Source organism: Schistocerca piceifrons, chromosome 4 (genome assembly GCF_021461385.2).
Source record: "Schistocerca piceifrons isolate TAMUIC-IGC-003096 chromosome 4, iqSchPice1.1, whole genome shotgun sequence".
NCBI classification, from domain to species: domain Eukaryota; kingdom Metazoa; phylum Arthropoda; class Insecta; order Orthoptera; family Acrididae; genus Schistocerca; species Schistocerca piceifrons.
This window is the reverse complement of record NC_060141.1, coordinates 604474465-604497951: the sequence shown is the minus strand read 5'-3', so window position 1 is coordinate 604497951 and position 23487 is coordinate 604474465. Positions and strand designations below refer to the sequence as shown.

The following is a 23487-nucleotide window of genomic DNA, read 5'->3' as shown; positions in this document are numbered from 1 at the left end:
ATAGAGGGCACCACAAACTTGTAAGTCATTTTCAGCCAGGTATCCGGATACTTTCGATCACATAGTTTAACTGCACCAACTAACATTAAAAGGGCTGCAGTCCATCAGTTAGCATCTATTTCATGAGATTATGAAAAACAGTATTACTTTTATAGTGGCATCAGCCAATGACCCATGCACTTTAAAAAAGAACAGCCACTAATTTTTACTCATGCCCCTTAGGCGGCAACATAAAATGATATTGAACAGTTGTAATGCTTTCTGATCACACTACTAGATGGCGTTATTGGCAGTGTTGACAGTCAAACAATAAGCTGTAACTGTTTGGACTGCTGTTCATTGTTGTCCTTGTTCTCCACACAGTTAGTTAGCTACTTTCATAGTCCATAGATCATTTTGTACAATAAATCGTCATGATGTGAAACGAGTCTATCATATTGCAAATTAATTTGTGCATCTATTTATACTCTAAACATTACCATATTATTATTATTATTATTATTATTATTATTATTATAAATACATTGCATTATATGCTGCTGTTAATGTCTAACAAGTATTTTATCATACAATGAGTGCTTCCAAAAGTGGAGAGCAAGGTGTTAATTCGTAAAAGTGAAAGAGAAGTAATCAATTGGAATGTTATAGGGCCAGTAAAATAAAATCTGATAGTATACAAGGTGAGGCCTGCGTGAATCACTGAGGGAAAAGTATTCCAGCAAAAAAGTCTGCATTCACTTGCAAGTAAGTAGCAACTTTTTTATTGTTTTAGTAAATGAATAATATATTATGTTACCTAAATCCTAGACATTCTCCATAATCTTCATAGTGTTAACTTACCAACAAGGGCACAACTTTATGTTTAAATACTTCTAGTTTTTCTATAAGACAAGATGGCGCCGATAGAAAATTGTAGTGACGCTTCTCTCTCGTTAAAAAGGCAAAAATATGAACAGTTCTTCATGTAGAGAATGTGAAAAGCATGTGATGAAAGGTATTCTATGTATCCAATGTAACTACTGGTTACACGAAAAGTGCATGAAAGTAAATCTAAAATTCATCAGCGATGATTTTCCTTGGACATGTCACAGTTGAAACTTCCTGGCAGATTAAAACTGTGTACCGGACTGAGACTAGAGCTTGGGACCTTTGCTTTTCGCGGGCAAGTGCTCTACCAACTGAGCTACCCAAGCACGACTCACGCCCCATCCTCACAGCTTTACTTCTGCCAGTACCTCGTCTCCTACCTTCCAGATTTTACAGAAGCTCTCCTGCTAACCTTGCAGGACTAGCACTTCTGAAAGAAAGGATATTGCGGAGACATGGCTTAGCCATTCTAATAGATTCAACAAAATTAAACAATACTTTCCAATGAGGTGGCACAGTTTTCTGCCCTTTAATAGATATTTTAGCATTATAATAAAGAAACAAGGAAACAGCACAACTACATGATTTTGCAGAGGTGATTAAGCTCGAAGGAAGCTAAATTTCTTGTTAAAGAAACTGGTGCTACTGAGATATTAGACTGCAAGTCATGGTTGCCACTATGTTACAGGAAGACCAGAATTTCTGAAGAAACTCAAAGTTTCTTTACCAGCACTTTTTCAAATTTTATTTTTGATAGTATTGGAGTGGGTTTTTTAGAACTTCTACAACAATCAATGGGCTTATAAGTCACACTTTTCTTCTGGGACTCCACCATGGTCCATTGACTGTGCCAGCTTACTGATCAGGAAAGGTTCCAATTAAGTTCAAAACAGTGAAAGACTTGGAAAACTGCAACATTATCTGCCTGATGAACGCATATCTTTTTATGAAGAAATTCTGAAGTAGCCAGTAATGAACAACAACCAAGACAATGAGTAAATGGACGGTGAAGTACTGATTTTTGTTATAGAATTGTGCATAACTATTGTAAAATGTGGAACTGGTCATGTTATATTGTTTGCTTGAAATGCCAGATATGAATAAAAAGGAGTATATGGTTTCAAAATTTTTTTCATTTCTTTTTAAGGCATCAGTTTTGAACTTTTAACAATTAATTACTTTACTTTAACATTATATTAAAAATTCAGTTTTTTTTGTCAAAGAATCACATTTGCATTGTATTACATAAAAATGTGAAGAAATATGCAAATAAGTAGTTATTTGAAGATTTAAACAGTTTTTATCGATTTCCCACAAATGTGTGTCCCATGACTTAAACCCATTTTTAAAAAATTTGATTCTATTACACTGTAAAGATCAACAGCTGGAGCTGTCAACTGCCTACCACATTGAAGAACCTGTCTCAAGGATAACATGCTGGCACTAAGATGATTTCATTGCCTCCCCTACCAATGGCTGGAATACTTTTTGCAACATAAGGGGTATCAAATGCATGATGGCAGCTGCAGCAATTGAAGCATCTGAAGAGGCCCAGAGGCTTAAATTGGCTCCCTCCCTAAACGGAAGTAGCTGCCCGAAGAGACATGAAACATCAGATATTTCAGCTTAAATCAAGCAAAGCATTACAGCAGTCTACTGGAACAAAAATCAGTCCTATTGCATCAGAAATACTGACACTCACCTTGTAAGCTATACTGTGGGAGTGTGCCAAGTGGCTCCACTCAATGAATCCCACTTTACAATAGGGAACAGTTTTTCGATAGAAGTGGTTTAAGCATTGTACCAACAACACAATGGTGAAAGAACAGCAATATCTTTCTAGTCATTCATTAATTTACCACCAAATAACTGAAACATGATTATATGACTTTACAATATTCTGTCAATGATAGGCAAGAGCAAGATGCCACATTCACCAATCCAATCCAATCCCTTTCTCACCAACACTTCATAAGCCAGTGGCAACATCACACAAACTAAGTACTTCTCAGCGATTGTTTATAGCAACGTATTTTACACAAAAGCTCACTTAACAACCGCAAATAAATAGTCACTTAATAAATTAAAAATGCCAATGGCCTTGCCTGATTACCAAATTTAAGTACTGTTGTGCTTGGCTAGCACTTGGTTTGATGACTGTCTGAGTCTGCCGAGCACTGTTAGCTAGTGGGGTGCACTCAGCCCTTGTGACACCAGTTGAGGAGCTACTTGATTGAGAAATAGTGGCTCCAGTCACAAAAACTGACAACCGTTGGGAGAGCGATGTGCTGATCACATGCCCCTCCTTATCCATATACAGTTGATACTTTTGGGCATTCTGAGGCCTGTGTGGACAGAGTGTATTGAATGTTTGAGCTTGTTTGTTAACCAGCAGGTTTACAGACACTGTTTTCAATTGGGTTTAATGATCTTTCAGATTCATGTTCAGATTCTTATGTCCATTAGGAGGGCATACTTTTATTATTCAGTTAAGTAGCTATGTGAATTGATAGAAACCACTAATTAGAATTTATATGTATAGAGTTGGTAAACCATTTCACAGTCTTTCATAATCTGTTCAATATGAATATGTTTATTGAATAAATTAATGCGTTAACTGAAAGAGTATTTCTGTTAGACCTCTTCCCTTCATATTAAAATGTTCTTTTTGTAAATCTGCACTGTAGGATACTTAAAAATCACATTAGCCATGAAAGTTGTGCGTATTAACATTTGTAGCTTATACCTTAAAGAGGTGGCCAGGATATAATTAGTTTATTGGCTATGGGTAACTTTATACATGCAAGGTGTTTCACAAGATGTAGTCTGCCCATAAACCAAAAGGTGAGTAGTGCTCATGGTGGTGGAAGCCATCTAACCCGGAAGACCACTACAGCTGCCACACAGGAGGACTAGAACTGTGTGCCAAGATTTATGTAGAATCTGTTCACATGTTTTTCTTGCATTAGCATTTTTATTAATTTATATCTATACTCACTGTAATGTTAACACACTTTGTTGAAAATGAACAACCCTAGGCATGTCTGCGCACTGCATCAGCGATTCATGAGGTGATCTGTGGAAGGGTTGTTATACCTTTGTGGAATACCTGTAGTTGCTTTTTGTGATGTAGTGCTGTAAAGAGAATGGGATATCACCTGCTTACTCTTCAGTTTGTAGGTCTATGAAGGTGAGAAGTTTGCAAAAATCTGCAAACATTTTAAAAACGTGAAATGCGTTGATATAAGCAGTATTGGACGTAGATTCCACACGCAACACGGACTTCACCTGAATGGCTTGGGGAAAGAATATCTGACAAGCCTGATAACCAGGGTAATAAAAAACCACCAAAACAAATTCAAAACCAAAACGATAATTGCATTGCCATTGCCTGACTCCATTACTAAAACACTTCAAAAAAATTCATTAGAAACTTCATCAGCAGCAGCAAAACATGTAAAAAAAGACCAAATTTTAACAGAAAGAACAGTGGACATCTATTTCAACAACAAAAGAACTACTGTTCCTCATCAGCCAAGTATTATTTTAGACGAAAATAACAAAAACGAGAAGACTCCAAGTTCACAAGGAAACACAACAGTAGTGGTAGAACCAACATTTGAAGTGTCAGAAATAGCACCACCATCAACAACAACAAATAGAAGGCTGTTGGACAGAAGAAATGCTGAGCCTCCTTCTCATCTCAACGATTTTTTATGTGTGGGCCTGAAGAAAAAGAAGGGACAACAGTAGGTAGTGTCAGGTGTCTCCTCTCTCCTGTCTCAAGGCAGACTCCAATGGATTCTCAGTCAGGTAACAGCACTAATAGAATGAAAAAGCAAGAGGAAGGCATCTCTTTCTTTCATCAAAATATAAGGGGCCTCTTAAACAAAATAGATCAACTCCTTATTAACATTAGTGAAAAGGACAGTATAAATAATGCCCAGATTTTGTGCTTAACTGAGCACCATGTTACTGATAAATGTGCCTTGCCATCTATAGCAAGTTATACTTTAGTAACATACTACTGTAGGGAAAGTAAAGATAAAGGTGGAGTAGCAATTTATGTTAAGGATAGTGTAGCATACAGAGCTATAGATATTAAGAAATATTGTGTGGAACAACAATTTGAGGCATGTGCCACAGAAATAACAACTAAATTCTATCCAATAATAGTGTTGGCTGTCTACAGGGCTCCTTCAGGTGACATAAAAACTTTTCTGCATTCAATGGAACTCCTTCTGTCATGGTTACTTTCAAAAGCGAAGGATATTGTAGTATTAGGTGATTTTAATATAAACTTTTTGACAGAAAATAAGGATAAAATAGACTTTGAGATTGTGATGAACTTACTCAATCTGACTTCAGTAATAAATTTCCCAACAAGAATTACATCCGAGTGCCAAACTATGATAGATAACGTTTTTTTAGATGTAAATAGACATCAGAACTATATTGTCAGGCAGGTTATAAGTGGGCTTTCAGATCATGATGGACAAATTCTCACTATTTATGACGTTAATCTGTTCAAAAAAGAATTTCCTCGATGGAAAGTCATAAGAGTAATTAATGAAAAGGCGAAAGGAACTTTCAACCACAGGTTGCAGCAAATGGATTGGTCTTTAGTATATAGCCATGATGATGTTGATACTAAATTTAACTGTTTTATAAATGAATTCTGTGCTCTTTTTGAAGAAATATTTCCCAAGAAATGGGTCAGAAACAGTGCTTCCAATTCTGTAAGCAAGCCTTGGATTACAAAAGGTATAAAACAGTCATGTAAAACCAAAAGGGAAACTTATGCTGCAATAAGATTCTGTAAAGATGTAGAAAAATGGGAACACTATAGAATATACTGTAAAATTTTGAAGAAACTAATACAGAAATCAAAAGCCCTTCATTATGAGAAGAAAATAGATAATTCTAATAATAAAATAAAAGCAATTTGGAGCATTGTAAAAAAAGAAACTGGAAGAGATGCAACAAGTAAAGAAGATATAAATAATATCAGATATGAAGGTATCCTAATAGATAACCCCAAAAGGGTGGCTGAGATTTTTAATAAACACTTCCTATCAGTATCTCAACAGATTGGTTGCAAGCCCGATGTTGATGAAGCTGTAACTCTTTGTCAAGCTGTATATTCTAACACAATTTCAGAAATGCACCTTAATCCTGTCACTGTAGAAGAAATTCAAAAAATCATCATGTCTCTAAAAAGTACGAATTCTGCAGGGGTTGATAATATATCTAGTAACTTATTGAAATATTCTTGTGTGTGGATAAGGGACATTCTCTGTCATATTTTCAATGCTTCCCTTCAGAAAGGTGTTGTTCCCAGTAGACTTAAGTATGCCATTGTGAAGCCCCTGTACAAAAAGGAGGATAAAGCTGAACTAACTAACTATCGACCTATCTCTTTGCTGACAGCTTTCTCCAAAATTCTAGAAAAGCTAATACATGTAAGAATTACTGATCATCTCATGAAGAATGGAGTTCTCAGCAAAAGCCAGTTTGGCTTTCAAAAGGGCCGTTCAACAGAAGACGCAGTCTACGCACTTGCAAATGAAGTTCTAGAAACCCTTAATGAAAAAATGCTAGCACTTGGTGTCTTCTGCGATTTATCCAAAGCGTTTGACTGTGTTGATCACCAGATTCTCTTGCAAAAAGCAAAATTAGTAGGAATAAGTGGTGTTGCAGGCAATTGGCTACAGTCGTACCTCCAAGACAGAAAACAAAAAGTTGTGTTGAATAGCTCGGGTGGAGTATGTGACACTTCCTCAGATTCTGAATGGAGTTCCATTACATGTGGAGTGCCCCAGGGCTCAATTCTTGGGCCACTATTATTCCTGATTTTTATAAATGATCTACCATCATGTACAAGCCTGCCGTGTAAATTTACATTATTTGCTGATGATACCACAATTTTTATGAGCAGTAGAACAGTCAACAATCTTGAGGAACTCAGTAATCACATACTCTCAGATATGGTTAATTGGTTCAAGGTGAATGGTCTCTCATTAAATTCCAGTAAGACCAGCTTTATTCAATTCTGTACAAAAACAGAAAAAGAGAGAGAGATAAGTGTGACATGTGGTAATCAACCAATAGTCAGAATGGAAACAACAAAATTTCTTGGAGTGCACATTGACAAGAAAATGAACTGGTCTTCACATATTATTGATCTCTGTAAGAGGCTTAGCTCTGCTACCTATGCTTTACGGGTTGTCACTACATGTGTTGAACCTAACACTGCAAAAGTGGCCTATTATGGCTATTTTCATTGTCTCATTGAGTACGGAATTATTTTTTGGGGCAACCAGCCATTAGCAAGGAAAGTGTTCATTGCACAGAAGCGAGCTTTAAGAATTATATGTAGATTGCGCCCAAGAGACTCTTGTAGAAATAGTTTTCGTAATCTTAAAATATACACAACTACATGCCAATATATTTTTTCTCTCATGTGTTTTGTTTGTAAAAATATAGATATATTTCAACCAAATAGTAATTATCATGAGCATAACACACGGAGGAAGAATGACATACACAGTGAACTCAGAAATTTGAGCTTGGCACAAAAGGGTGTCCATTACACTGGAGCAAAACTCTTCAATGCTCTTCCTCCCGAAATAAAGACAAAGATTCATAACAATAGCGAGTTTAAGAAAGCACTAAAAATATTTCTGCTAGAAAAAGCTTTTTACAGTCTAGATGAATTTTTAACTAAATAAATTGTAATATTTTAATATTATATAATACAAGTTGACATAATGCCACTACGAATTTTATTTAACCTGAGATCTGTATCTGTGTGTGCTCCGTATCTGTTTTCTGTAGTGTTTTAATAATTCTAAGAAAATATGTATTTTCTTTTTCTATATTGCTGCCCAAAGAATTTACTGTATAAGTTTTTATATAATTATGTACTCAAATTTCTGTATATGCTATAAGATTATCAGACTGTATTTGTAAAAAACTGACTCGTTCCACGTCCTTGTGTATTCAACACAGTTGACCTATGGAACACGAAATAAATCAAATCAAATCAAATCATACCACGACCCACCTTCCCTCACACTTATAACATCCACCCTGTTACATCCTCAGACCACAGTTTATGCTTTAATAAGATTCTTCTGCACTTGGATGTGGCAAAAACACTTAATATTTCTATTTAACAATAAGCTGTAATTTTACAAAATTAAAACACTATTTTTAATAATATGCAGTTTTTCATCCCCTGCAACATGGGAACTATTAGTCCTAGAGAAAAATCAAACAGGAGCTTTTTGTAGGAAATTGAAAATAGTTTGAGTTTGTACTGGGAAACATTATCACTAGAAGCCATGGAAGAAACTGACATTTAATTTGTTGATGCTCTTTGCAGAGAACAGTTTCTTTTGCTTTCTATTTTGGCAAATTCGGACTATGCATTTTCTGTAATCCTTTTAGATTCCTTTATACTTATATGCAATTTCAGCAGCAAAGTAACTGATGCTGGCTGAAGTAGAAAGGATATTAAACACAGATTGGTGTTTCTGAAATTGAGGAATTTCTTAATATATAACATAAATATAAGTGTCAGGAAGGGTTTTCTGTAGGTATTTTTATGGAATGTAACTATGCATGGAAGTGAAACATGGACAATAAGCCATTCAGACAAGAAGAGGATAGAACTTTTGAAATGTGGTACTGCAGAAGAATGTTGGATATTAAATGGCTAGGTCAAATAGCTGATAAGGAGGAGGTATTGAATCAAATAGGGGGGAAAGGAAATTTGTGGCATAACTTTATAAAAGAAGGACACATACTAAAACTGGAAAGAATCATCAATATGCTAAAGGAGGGAAGTGTGGAGGGTATAAATTGTAGAGGAAGGCCAAGGAATGAATACAGCTAGCAAGTTCAAATGGATGTAGGTTGTGGTTGTTATTCTGAGATGAAGCGTCTTGCACAGGACAGAATAGCATGCAGAACTGAATCAAATCAGCCTTCAGACTGAAGACCACAACAACAATGCATTTAAACAGATACTTGATTCATTTTTTTCATTTTAATTAACTTGTTAGTAATTTGATAATAGGGATTATGAGACAGGCCAATGGGACTGACTGACTCTGCACCAATTATTCATCATTTTTGCAATTGAATAATAATTTCTATGAATCATTAATAATCTTAATTTCAATGCTTTGGCAGTTTCTTGCTGGGTTTTTTTTCCTTTCATAAATCATGTAATGAAGTTGTATGATTTGGATAAACTTACATAAATTAGAAACATATGCCAAGATTCCATCTTCGAACAACAGTTGCAAGAGATGTACATGTGACCTCTAAATCACCAACCAGTAGCCACAAATTAGAACTGCAAGTCTCATCAAAAAAATTCCCATTGGGATTTCCTTTACCCCAGTCCCAATCTATTTGAGTTTTCAGCTCCTAGATTTTTATTATGCTCATTAATAATATTATTTATATCTGAAGCTGAGAAATTGTGGGAGGGGGGGGGGGGGGTCGGAGGCTGTGTAATTTATCATTTCCTAGCTGCCACTATGTGGTCCTTCTGCAGCTGTTGTCTACAATACAGTTGGGTTTCTGGAGAAAAGGGGCTTTCTTAAGGCTGGAATTGATGATCCACTTTTCCCCTAATTCTCTTAAATGGGTAGATGACTAGGCTCATTACAAGGTCAAGCAATTCCTGTGATTGGCAGTGTATTTCCAACACTTGCATAGAGAGTTCTAAAAGTTGTAATATGAAGCAACAAGTAACAGAAATGCTATAACTGCTTACATTCTCTCCTGATACTGATTGGCTGAAAAATTCATTGGCTGAAAAATTCATAGGTAAAATAATTCCATGGAGCAACCTGTAACAGCAAAATCGGTGAGTTGGCGGCACGCCTTTGTATGATGTAGAAGCTGTGTGCCCTCTTGAGCAGAGGTAGTGTTTCCATCATTTATTTCTGAAGCTGGAGATAGGTAGTATTTAGTGATTAATTGATTAGTTTGTGCAGCATGGAATACAGAGATAATTTGAAGTGCTTTCCTGGGTATAGGCATAGATCAGATACTTTCCTCTTTTTCTCGGTGAGTGTTGTAGATTAGGGAGCATAGACTTGCTCAACAAAAAGGGAAAGCAGAGTGTGACGTCATTAGCCATTAGCTAGCTGGAGGTTGTGCTGGATAAAAGTGATAGATTTGGCTGGATTAACTGATACCAAATAAAATTTGTTTGTTTCTGTGCAGATTTGAGAATGATGTTTTGTGTGGTTCCTACCGTATTGATGCTGAGCTATGGTCCTTTTTGTTATTGTGGTGATTATTGGCTAGAGTTGCTAGCAACCAGTTGGAGGCAGTGTATTAAGTGTTAGCAGTGTACATACATCAGTTCAGTGGTCAGGTCTCAGAATCTTTCTGAAAATAGTTGGATTGCTGTAGGGCTTGGATTATTGACAATGAATCAGTAAGATCTTTAAGCCAGTCTCGTGGGTCAACACAACACAACAGCCGTGTACCGCAAGTCTCTAGAGGAACGGAAGGTTCCAAATGATTGGAAAAGAGCACAGGTAGTCCCAGTCTTCAAGAAGGGTCGTCGAGCAGATGCGCAAAACTATAGACCTATATCTCTGACGTCGATCTGTTGTAGAATTTTAGAACATGTTTTTTGCTCGAGTATCATGTCGTTTTTGGAAACCCAGAATCTACTATGTAGGAATCAACATGGATTCCGGAAACGAGCGATCGTGTGAGACCCAACTCACTTTATTTGTTCATGAGACCCAGAAAATATTAGATACAGGCTCCCAGGTAGATGCTATTTTTCTTGACTTCCGGAAGGCGTTCGATACAGTTCCGCACTGTCGCCTGATAAACAAAGTAAGAGCCTACGGAATATCAGACCAGCTGTGTGGCTGGATTGAAGAGTTTTTAGCAAACAGAACACAGCATGTTGTCATCAATGGAGAGACGTCTACAGACGTTAAAGTAACCTCTGGCGTGCCACAGGGGAGTGTTATGGGACCATTGCTTTTCACAATATATATAAATGACCTAGTAGATAGTGTCGGAAGTTCCATGCGGCTTTTCGCGGATGATGCTGTAGTATACAGAGAAGTTGCAGCATTAGAAAATTGTAGTGAAATGCAGGAAGATCTGCAGCAGGTAGGCACTTGGTGCAGGGAGTGGCAACTGACCCTTAACATAGACAAATGTAATATATTGTGAATACATAGAAAGAAGGATCCTTTATTGTATGATTATATGATAGCGGAACAAACACTGGTAGCAGTTACTTCTGTAAAACATCTGGGAGTATGCGTGCAGAACGATTTGAAGTGGAACGATCATATAAAATTAATTGTTGGTAAGGCGGGTACCAGGTTGAGATTCATTTGGAGAGTCCATAGAAAATGTAGTCCATCAACAAAGGAGGTGGCTTACAAAACACTCATTCGACCTATACTTGAGTATTGCTCATCAGTGTGGGATCCGTACCAGATTGGGTTGACGGAGGAGATAGAGAAGATCCAAAGAAGAGCGGCGGGTTTCGTCACAGGGTTATTTGGTAACCGTGATAGCGTTACGGAGATGTTTAACAAACTCAAGTGGCAGACTCTGCAAGAGAGGCGCTCTGCATCGCGGTGTAGCTTGCTCGCCAGGTTTCGAGAGGGTGCGTTTCTGGATGAGGTATCGAATATATTGCTTCCCCCTACTTATACCTCCCATGGAGATCACGAATGTAAAATTAGAGAGATTAGAGCGTGCACGGAGGCTTTCAGACAGTCGTTCTTCCCGCGAACCATACGCGACTGGAACAGGAAAGGGAGGTAATGACAGTGGCACGTAAAGTGCCCTCCGCCACACACCGTTGGGTGGCTTGCGGAGTATAAATGTAGATGTAGATGTAGAAGGATGGGAACCCTTATTTAGACTCATGTGGTTGTAATAGCAGTGAATTAATCCAGGTCTGCCAGTAAATGTTTCCAGTTAAGTTTGTAGAGAAGTAAAATGTATAATTTATCCAGCACACTGCACATCACCAAGAATGCATGGATACTGGCCATGGCCACAAGTATGACCAGAGGCATGAATGAAAGGACTGTTTCACTACATGCATTGAAATTAATTTTCGGTTTACTATTGCATCAGAATACTGTGACAACAAAGAGTGAAGTTCAATAAATCTACAAAAAAAACTTATTGTTACTTTTATTAGCCAAATTAGTGGAACAATTAGTTACTTTTATAACACTCTTACAAATCACACATCATAAACTAATTATTGTACGAACAATGTAAAAGCTGTGATGGAATAATAACAATATTGCTGCTCACCACCTACAGGAGGTGACAAATGGCAGACAGACATACTGAAAAATAGACAGCTACAAATTATCAGCTAATGGATTAAGACCTTCATCATATGTAGACAAAATATATATCCATGCGCGAAATTTATCCTACCATCCTTATTTACCCATGGGTATTTTCATCTGTTTTCCTGGTCCTACCTGCACCATACACATGTTCTCACATCTCATATCTAGCAGACCCCATCCCTATATTAACACTTACACCATACTGACTTTGCAATCAATTTAGACTCTCCGTCCCCTCTCTCCATTCACTTCTACCCACTGTCTTTTCCCCACCCAGTTCTGTTACATTTATTTTTATTTTCTTTTGATATCACATCACATATTTTGTTTTCTCTTGTTTTTTGTTATACTTCCTCTGATTTCGTCATTGTTTTCTCATTATATTTCCTTCTTGTTTCATCTTTTCTGTGTTCTTTTGAGATTTCCATACATTTTATGAGTTTTTTTATTCCAATATAAACCTTCCTCTTTCCATCTCCACTAATATGGGAAGTTTCCTTATTCCTAGCTAGAACCCAGTTCCACATACTATTCACTTGTTGTTGCCTAAATCATGGAACCCCCTCAAATGACTTGGCATTGACCACCTCTGTTCAAATTCCATCAGTTCATAGCTCTCAATAATCTAGTTCTTCAAAACCAAATAAATGAATCCCAGGTCTCCTAGAACTACTTTTGTTTACCATCTATAAAATCCTCCTGCTCTCTAATCCCCAATTCCAGCAGCCTATCTCCCAGATCAAGACCCTTGCCACCTCAAAAAACCTGCCCAATCTGTTCACCTCATACTCCACCTTGGATTACCATGACTACAAAAGCCACCATAAATGACCTACACATTTCTCACAGCCACCAAAATCTGCCATGCAGAATTTTATTACTATATATGCCACACCCTTAGAAGCTCCCTCCCACCAACCTACAGAACCCAGAACCTAAACAGATCCACAACACAGCCACAAACTTGCACTCCAAAATCCTTAGACCTGCACAAGTATCAGACCGTTCCAAAGGCTTCACCTTTTGCCTCACTACAAAATTCAGTCATGTTGATCTTGTTAAAGACCTACTCTCCTCCTCCTGGTCCCTACAGTGGAAACACATTTCCACCATCAACCCTACCAATCAGATTCAACCTAAAACCAATAATGAACCCTGCCATACTCAGTTTACTCCTCCATCTAACTGTGATCCACCCCCACTCCCCCAGAATCATCTGAAGATAATTTTCCAAAATTTCTTAACATCAACCCTTGTGTCACCATAATTTCCTCACAAATTCTTTAATATGGAAATCAGCCTCATATCCACGGAGAGATCTGCAGTCCACCACCTAAAACTGATCCCATCCTTATAATCTTACCTTCTGACAAAGGTTCCACCACTGTCATTATTAACTGTAGGGATTACATGGCAGATGGGCTCCATCAGCTGTCAGACATGTACACCTTCAAGCCCTGACACAGTGATCTCATTCCAGAAATCCAGCAGGATCACTATGCCCTCCTCAGATCCCTAGGTTTATCCCAACAGCTCTCCTTGAGTCTATTTTCCTCATCACCCCCCATCTTTCCTTATTTTTCTACTTCCTACATACTGGCCACACAGGACTCCCTATTGTGACTGAATACAGTACCCCTACAGAGAGAATATTTCATCCCATTACCCATAAACAACCAACCTGTATAAAAGACACTGTGTAATCATTTCCTCTACCGACAATCCACACTACCTGTTCCTTTACCATCCAGCACTCTGCTCATCACTGTTGATGTCACTTCCCTCCACACTAAAGTCTCCAATCCCCACTGCCTTGCCACCATTGAACACTGCCTTCCCCAATGGCCAACTGACTCAAAATCTCCAAATCCTCCTTTTTTGTTCATCTTGACCAGCTGTATCCCCCCACACAGTTACTTACCCTTTGAAGGCATCACTAACTAACAAATCCATCATAACACAATGGGCACATGCATGGAACTGTCCTATTCTGTTCTATTCATGGGCCATCTAGAGGAATCCTTACTATCTGGATGCCTCGCATGGTTTAGATTCAGTGATGATGTCTTCATGATCCGGACTGATGGTGAGGATGCTCTATCCACATTTCTCCAGAACCTCAACACCTTCTTACTCATGCAAGTCACCTGTTTCTCCTCAGCAGAAAAATCCACCTTACCTGAGGTCAAACTCCTCCTCACAGAAAGCTACATCAGTACCTCCATCCACATCAAATCTACCAACTACCAACAATATCCCCACCACTTGTGGTCATCACATCTATAGTGATGAGCAGTACCTCTCCAAATATGTCAAGGGTCTCACTGAGGCTTTCACAGACAGAAATTATGCTCCACATAGTGTAACCCAGAATCTTGTATTCAAGATTACTAAGCTGCAGTGGACAAGACAGGATTCAGTAAGAACATGCCTGCTATATCACATGAAATCTGCACTGAAATTCAGCATCACATTTGCAAGTTTTCTGTCAAAACATCTCATTATTGGGTAAAGAAGTAAATTACTTGGATGCAAGGCTGAACCTTAAAAAACGCATAATTTATTTTGTGAGGAACAACCTAATCTTGAAGTGAAATATATTTTTTATGCTAATTATTTCAATAAGAACTTTGCTACAGATTTGGTAGACACCAAATAGATGTGTGCAGTATCTGCAAGGAACTTCAAGTCAAAATGAAGTTTCTGCACTTATCACAAAATGTTGAACTAACAGCAGCAAGTGAGCCAAGTATTCACAAGCACAGATGTTACAAATTTTATTCCTCTATGAAATCATGCTCAGAACCCTGCTAGTATGATGATATAGTCTGTGTTGCCTTAGACCACATGTAAAATTTATGTCTACCTCATTAACAGTTCAGGAAATATTCTGTGTAAGGCAGCTATGGGTACATGTATTTACTACACACAACCTCCAAGACAATAGTTCCATAATACACATGTATTTTTAAGGGCAGGCATTCATATTGGACTATTTCACCTATGTAATTAAACCAGGCATGAACAAACTTCACTTGTACTCAGATGTGTATCCAGGTCAGAATAAGAATCACTCATTTATTTGTTTCTGCATGTGTTTGGTTGAAGATAAATTATTCAAGGAAATTATTCATTGCTTCCCTGTTAGAGGTCATTCCTCCCTGTCTTGCAATAGAGATTTTTGTATTTTCAAGAAAAAATAAAGTGCTGTAGCAGAAACTACAGTCCAAAAGAATATTGTACAACCATTGTTAAAGCAAAAAGGGATGTTACAATAAAAATGGTTGATGGAACTGACACCATTAACGTGGATGCATGGTGGCCTAAGCATTATAGGAAAACAACTCTAAGCAATGAATCAACAGAAAAGGATGTTCCTAGAAGTGTGAAGGTGCTATTTGCTCCTGCATCATCCTCTGAGTTCCAGTATTCTACAGATCATCCTGGCAGAGCGGTTGCTCTTCCCTTCATTGGGAGCATAATCTGTCACACATTCCAATTGTCTCAGCCTGGACTGAGAAATAGTCCTCTTGTGAACCAGTTGAAGGCCCATGAGGAAGAATAAGTAGCAATCAAATCAATGAAACAGGATGAAGTCATAAAGGTTCATTGTTATATCATGACTTCAGAGGTGAGTAAAGCATTCTTTGATGAAGTGCTAGAATGACTGCGTCAATGTAAATGCATTACCTGCCTTTTCTAAGAGTATGACTTTTAATATCTGTTTTGTTGTTCAGTATCTGTGACTGTAGTGCAACTGTTTCATCAATAGTGGGGTTTTATGAAAATACTGTATAAGAAAATAATAAACTATTCCTGTGTTGTGTGAAGCAAATAATAGTTATTCCATTTGCAATGCTTGCTCAAAAAATTCCAGAACTTCGTCCACAAAATTTTTCTGTGCTTACCATTTACTTATTGTGCATGGTCTCCTATGAAATACTCTCCTCCACAATTGGTACACCATTCCTAATTCTGTTTTCACTTCAAGAAACAGCCTTGATATGCCTCTTGCTGGATCGTGTGAACCGCTGTCTGCAAAGCTTCTTTTATCTCATTTATCATTGCAAATCTCTGTTTTTCAATGGGGTTCACAGTTTTTGAAATAAAAAAAAAGCCTGCAGGGGCCAGGTTTTGGGAGTATGGAGGATGCAGCAGCACAGTGATTTCATTTCTTATGCAATAGTCATGCACCAACAGGAATGAATGTGCGGGTGCATAATCATGAAACAAAAGCCATCAGTTGTCTTGTCACATTTCAGGCCATTTCCTTCTCACATTTTCTCACAGGCATTGCAACACATCCCAATAGTAGCATCAATTAATAGTTTGTCCCTGAGGCATAAATTCATGATGAACTAATCCTTCATAGTCAAAGAAAACTATCAACATGGCTTTGACATTTGATCTGACCTGATGAGCTTTGTTTGGTCTTGGAGAACCTTTCCCGACCCATTGTGAAGATTGAACCTTGGTCTCAGCATCATAACCATAGACCTATGTCTCATTACCAGTTATGATTTGCTTATGGAACATCTTAATCTCGTTTTCACAACCCAAAAGATCATCACAGATTGCGAGGTGAAGGTCTGATCTTGACTCATGAGCTGTGGGGTGAACTTGGCAGCAACACAATCCATTCAAAGTTGCTGTGCCAAGATTTCATGGTGTGATCCAACCAAAATGTTACATTCTTCTGCAGTCTCTCAGACATTCAGTTGTCAGTTAGCATGCACTATTGACTTCCTGGCATGAGCATCATAGGTAGACATCAAAGGAATTCCTGAATGACAGTCATCTTTAACTTCTGTCCAGCCATTTTTAGACTGTGTGAACCATTCATGACACTGAAAGTGGCTTAAGCAATCAGCATCATAGGCTTCCTGCATCTTTTGATGTATCTCTGTAAAGGATTTCTTGAGTGTCAAACAAAATTTAATGCATACTCTTTCCTCCTCTAACTCTGCCATCTCAAAAGTCACAAACTGTGTGACACAATGTTTTACTCAATACAGCACTGAACAATAACAATGAAACTTCTTGCAGTTATGCATTAAACACAGGTATGTGCAGGGATGCCAAATGCATTTCACTCCAACACACCACTGGCACAAAATTATGAATGTTCCAGAATTTTTTGAGCAGGCCTCATATGTTACCTTCTATTTTCATGCTCGCATATGCATATATTCATTTAGAAATAAAGGAAATAAACCAAGAATGTGAATGTTATTGCTCACTTACAGGTTCTGTTCGTTTCATGTTGAAAGGAAGTAAGTCCAGCTATGTATTTTGTCAGTAGAAGCATTAGTAACTTATGGAACAATGCTATTCTGGCTTTATTATATTGGTGTGTGTGTGTGTGTGTGTGTGTGTGTGTGTGTGTGCACTTTACACATACAAACACTTATGTCTCGTATTACATTAGAAGAGTGGAAAAACAGTTTTTGTGTTTATCTCAAAATTCTAAAAATGGGACATAGTGACTTTTAACAGGAAGCGATTGAATTGGTGAAAGGATAAAATATAAAAATGCAGTAAATGGAGTGGACAAAAGGGTATACAAACATTTAAAAGATGAGATTGTCATGTAAAGCAAACTGGCAAAGTAGGAGTGTCTTGAAGACCAATGTGAGACTGTAGAAGCACATGTAAGTAGACGAAAGATAGATGCTCCCTATTTGAAAACTAGAGGGACCTTTTGAGGAAAACGAAGCAGTTGTATGGATATTAAGAGCTCAGACGGAAAGCTACTACTAAGCAAAAAAGGGAAAGCTAAAAGGTGGATGAAATTCACAATCTCTCCAAAAAATTCTGAGACTGATTTTATTTCTAATATTAAGTGGCATCAGCTCAGTAACTACAGTGGCATCTTGAACTACCAACTGTGAAAATCCAATGTAGATTTGCCCAGTCAGTTGTTAGTAGGAAGGGTTATGTACTGGACATATGGTTCTAGTGTGTCAACATTGTTGTGTCACATGTTGCAAAGTAGCAATGACCTGAATATCTCTAAACGAAGTGTTCAGGATGTTCCCCAGAATGTTTTGAAGAACAGAAAAGTTTGTGCAAAGTTTGCCCCCCTTCACCTTGACTACCAAACAAAATTTTGTGTATACACTGTGACAACTTGATTGAAATGATTAACATGGATGACTCTTTTCTGGAAAGATCATCACTGGTGATGAGATTTGATGTTATCAACATCAATCTACCATAAAACAAGAAGGCACAGAATGGGTCTCTAATGGTTTGCCAAGAATGAAGAGGCTGTGAATAACTTGTATTCAAGTAGGGGGTATACTATGTACAACATTTAAAACACAAAAACCACCACCTTGACTTTTTTCTATTTTTTATTAATCCAGTCTTAAAACTTTTGGGCTGATGTAATATGTAGGATGGCTGTACAGGGAAAATGAACTCTTAAGACAATATGTGATGAAGCAAGCTGGGATCTTTTTATTTCCTCTGTTGTTTTGTCATCTGACTCCTTAAATTCATTTGTTTCATTTTTGACTAATTATCATTAAGATACATGAGTATAATTTTCATTTTCATAAAAGAGAAAGGTTAGCCCTCAGTTTTAAAGAACAGAACTCCAGATCTAATTTTGTGCTTAGTTTTATGCATGTAATTGATTTTCTAATTTATTTCAACTATTCCTAGTTAATTCTTTCATTATAGGGTGAGATCAGTAATTGTTCTGTGACTTAAATTCTATTGTTGACTTTCAAACAAATATAAATTCTGTAATAATGATAAAGATTTGGATAAAGGATCACTAGGATTCTTAAAGTATTTATTAGGCTGTATTAGAAAACATGTTAGCAAAGCCAGCTCTTAATTAATTCTAAAGTAATTTCCAGTTTCATCAAAAGTATTGTTTGTATAACTATATCTGTTAATTTCATCATTTAAACAAATAATTTGGCTTAACCCTCGTGGTAGAAGGAACTGTTAAAAAGAACCAACTTTTTGATGTATTCAGTTCATTTAATGAGTTATGTTTTAACTGTAATTTCTGTAAATTAAACATCAAACAATGTATAGTTTCAGTACCTATTATTGTGACGATATATAAAGGCCTGATTTTTGGTCCTGAGACAGTCATTTCACAGCCGAGTTTGAGAAAAGAAATCTGTATTGGTCAGAACAACAACAATGCATCAATCCAACTGTGAAATAAGTGTAACACAACTGGGCCGTGTGTTAAAACAATGACAGTGTTTGTTCAATACGTACTATATTATTCTGCAAGAACTGTGAACTTTGTGGTTAGGTTTTCACTGGTCATAGATATTCAACAGTAAACTATTGTAGTAGTATGCTGATGTTTGTCTGCAACCTATTAATGAGGCATACAAAATTTGCCAATAGTTAACTGGCCATGTTATAGTTCTGGGTGGAGATTTCAATTTGCCGGAAATAGACTGGGAGACTCAAACGTTTACAACAGGTGGCAGGGACAAAGAATCCAGTGAAATTTTTTTAAGTGCATTATCTGAAAACTACCTTGAGCAGTTAAACAGAGAACCGACTCATGGTGATAACATATTAGACCTTCTGGTGTCAAACAGGCCCAAACTATTTGAAACAGTTAACGCAGAACAGGGAGTCAGCGATCATAAAGCGGTTACTACATCGATGATTTCAGCTGTAAATAGAAATATTAAAAAAGATAGGAAGATTTTTCTGTTTAGCAAAAGTGACAAAAAGCAGATTTCAGAGTACTTGATGGCTCAACACACAAGTTTTGTCTCAAGTACAGATAGTGTTGAGGATCAGTGGACAAAGTTCAAGACCATCATACAATATGCATTAGATGAGTATGTGCCAAGCAAGATTGTAAGAGATGGAAAAGAGCCACTGTGGTACAACAACTGAGTTAAAAAACTGCTGCGGAAGCAAAGGGAACTTCACAGCAAACATAAACATAGCCAAAGCCTTGCAGACAAAAAAAAAAATACGTGAAGCAAAATCTAGTGTGAGGAGGGCTACGTGAGAGGCATTCAGTGAATTCGAAAGTAAAGTTCTGTGTACTGACTTGGCAGAAAATCCTAAGAACTTTTGTTCTTATGTCAAAGCGGTAGGTGGATCAAAACAAAATATCCAGACACTCTGTGACCAAAATGGTACTGAAACAGAGGATGACAGACTAAAGGCCGAAATACTAAATGTCTTCTTCCAAAGCTGTTTCACAGAGGAAGACTGCACTGTAATTCCTTCTCTAGATTGTTGCACAGATGACAAAATGGTAGATATTGAAATAAATGACAGAGGGATAGAAAAACAATTAAAATCGCTCAAAAGAGGAAAGGCCGCTGGACCTGATAGGATACCAGTTCGATTTTACACAGAGTACGCGAAGGAACTTGCCCCCCCCTTCTTGCAGTGGTGTGCTGTAGGTCTCTAGAAGAGTGTTGTGTTCCAAAGGATTGGAAAAGGGCACACGTCATCCCCATTTTCAAGAAGGGACGTCGAACAGATGTGCAGAACTATAGACCTATATCTCTAATGTCAATCTTTTGTAGAATTTTGGAACACGTATTATGTTTGAGTATAATGACTTTTCTGGAGGCTAGAAATCTACTCTGTAGGAATCAGCATGGGTTTCAAAAAGACGATCGTGTGAAACCCAGCTTGCACTATTCGTCCACGAGACTCAGAGGGCCATAGACACGGGTTCACAGGTAGATGCTGTGTTTCTTGACTTCAGCAAGGAGTTCGATACAGTTCCCCACAGTCATTTAATGAACAAAGTAAGAGCATATGGACTATCAGACCAATGGTGTGATTGGATTGAAGAGTTCCTAGATAACAGAACACAGCATGTCATTCTCAAAGGAGAGAAGTCTTCTGAAGTAAGACTGATTTTAGGTGTGCCACAGTGGGGTGTCGTAGGACCATTGCTTTCACAATGTACATAAATGAGCTTGTGGATAACATCGGAAGTTCACTGAGGCTTTTTGTGGATGATGCTGTAGTATATCAAGAGGTTGTAACAATGGAAAATTGTACTGAAATGCAGGAGGATCTGCAATGAATTGATGCATGGTGCAGGGAGTGGCAATTGAATCTCAATGTAGACAAGTGTAATGTGCTGTGAATACATAGAAAGAAAGATCCTTTATCACTTAGCTACAATATAGCACGTCAGCAACTGGAAGCGGTTAATTCCATAAATTATCTGGGAGTAGGCATTAGCACTCCATCGTTAGGCCACAAGTGGCGCATTGGGACTATCCGACCGCCGTGTCATCTTCAGTTGAGGATGCGGATAGGAGGGGCGTGTGGTCAGCACACCGCTCTCCCGGTCATTATGATGGTTTTCTTTTTGACCGGAGTCACTACTATTTGGTCGAGTAGCTCCTTGATTGGCATCACGAGGTTGAGTGCACCACAAAAAATGGCAACAGCACATGGCGGCCTGGATGGTGACCCATCCAAGTGCCAGCCATGCCCGACAGTGTTTAACTTTGGTGATCTCACGGGAACCGGTGTATCCACTGCAGCAAGGCTATTGCCTAGTATGCATTAGGAGTGATTTAAAATGGAATGATCATATAAAGTTGATCGTCGGTAAAGCAGATGCCAGATGGAAGAATCCTAAGGAAATGCAATCCGAAAACAAAGGAAGTAGGTTACAGCACACTTGCTCACCCACTGCTTGAATATTGCTCACCAGTGTGGGATCCATACCAGATAGGGTTGATAGAAGAGATAGAGAGAGCAACACGCTTCGTTACAGGATCATTTGGTAATTGCGAAAGTGTTACAGAGATGATAGATAAACTCCAGTGCAAGACTCTGCAAGACAGACGCTCAGTAGCTTGGTACGGGCTTTTGTTGAAGTTTTGGGAACATATCCTCACCAAGGAGTTGAGTAGTATATTGCTCCCTCCTACGTATATCTCACGAAGAGACCATGAGGATAAAATCAGAGAGATTAGAGCCCACACAGAGGCATACCGACAATCTTTCTTTCCACGAACGAGACTGGAATAGAAGGGAGAACTGATAGAGGTACTCAAAGTACCCTCGGCCACATACCGTCAGGTGGCTTGCGGAGTATGGATGTAGATGTAGATGTAGATATTAACTGTGTATATTGGGGGGGGGGGGGGGGGGTGCTGTGGACAGTGAAAGTAAAGAACTGTGAAACGCAACTGTACACCTGTCGGCTGGCTACACCATTTATGTAGTCAGTGTTGAACTTCCACCCCCCATTTTTCAGCAAATTTAACAATGCAGCATGTCAACACCGAGGATTATCAACAAAGAAATAAAGCAGGCAAATGTCACAAATTTATAGAAGGAGAAGATGAAGTAAATTGAGATGAGATGGGAGACATAAGGTATCAAGCAAAATTTGTGACTGGATTTAGGATTTCTTGGTAGAGAGGATGCAGCATATTATCTTGCATGACCCAGAGAAGTGTGTTAAGGACTCTTGCTTTTCAAGTTGCATCTTAATGACGTGGTAGGAAATATTGCCAGTAATCTCAGACTTTTAGCAGATGACACAATTATCTTTACAGGACAACAATGTGAAAAAATAGTTGTTCAAATATAGAGTCAGATCTTGATAAGATTTCACAGTAGTCAAAAGAATACCACTAGATAGGGGACATGAACAAAGATTCCAAAATACAATGGTTGAAGATAGTAAGATAAATAATAGAAGTTACTAAATTAATTTTTCTAACAATCTTTGTTTTAAATTCAACCTTTGCATAAAATCCATTCTCATTGGGAGAACTAATTATGCACGCACATTCAAAATATCTGTTTGGGAAGTTTGTAATAAAAAATTATGTATTGTAGATTCAAGTACACAGTTTTGAATATGGGTGGTCAGCCATGATATAAATAAATATAAATGAGATGTATGTTGCATGAGAAAAATCAACAAAAGTACATATATTGCTGAAATTGGAAAACATGAAAACACTTAAACAAGGAACATGTATCATGGTGGACAGTAAAGGGACTGTCGCTGTTGATGGCAGCATATGGATGCATGAAATTAAGTACAATAAAAAGTGGTTTTCTCTTAAAAAGACTATTTTCTTTATTTTGCTTTGCATATGGATAACAGAAATTAAAAATAACTATTTCTGAGATAACAATGGATGAATAAATTCAAGAAAAGAGTTTTATTTTGAAGTTGAATGAAACTAGAAATTAAAATACTGGATAAGTTGTCACAGAACAAGTCTTTAATACTTTGACTGCTGCA

The 23487-nt window shown here is 37.7% G+C and overlaps 1 pseudogene; it reads right to left on the bottom strand.

Moving 5' to 3' along the window:
* Positions 1 to 21655: 21655 nt before the first annotated feature.
* On the bottom strand, positions 21656 to 21773 carry LOC124797119 (annotated as a pseudogene).
* Between the last annotated feature and the right edge of the window lie 1714 nt (positions 21774 to 23487).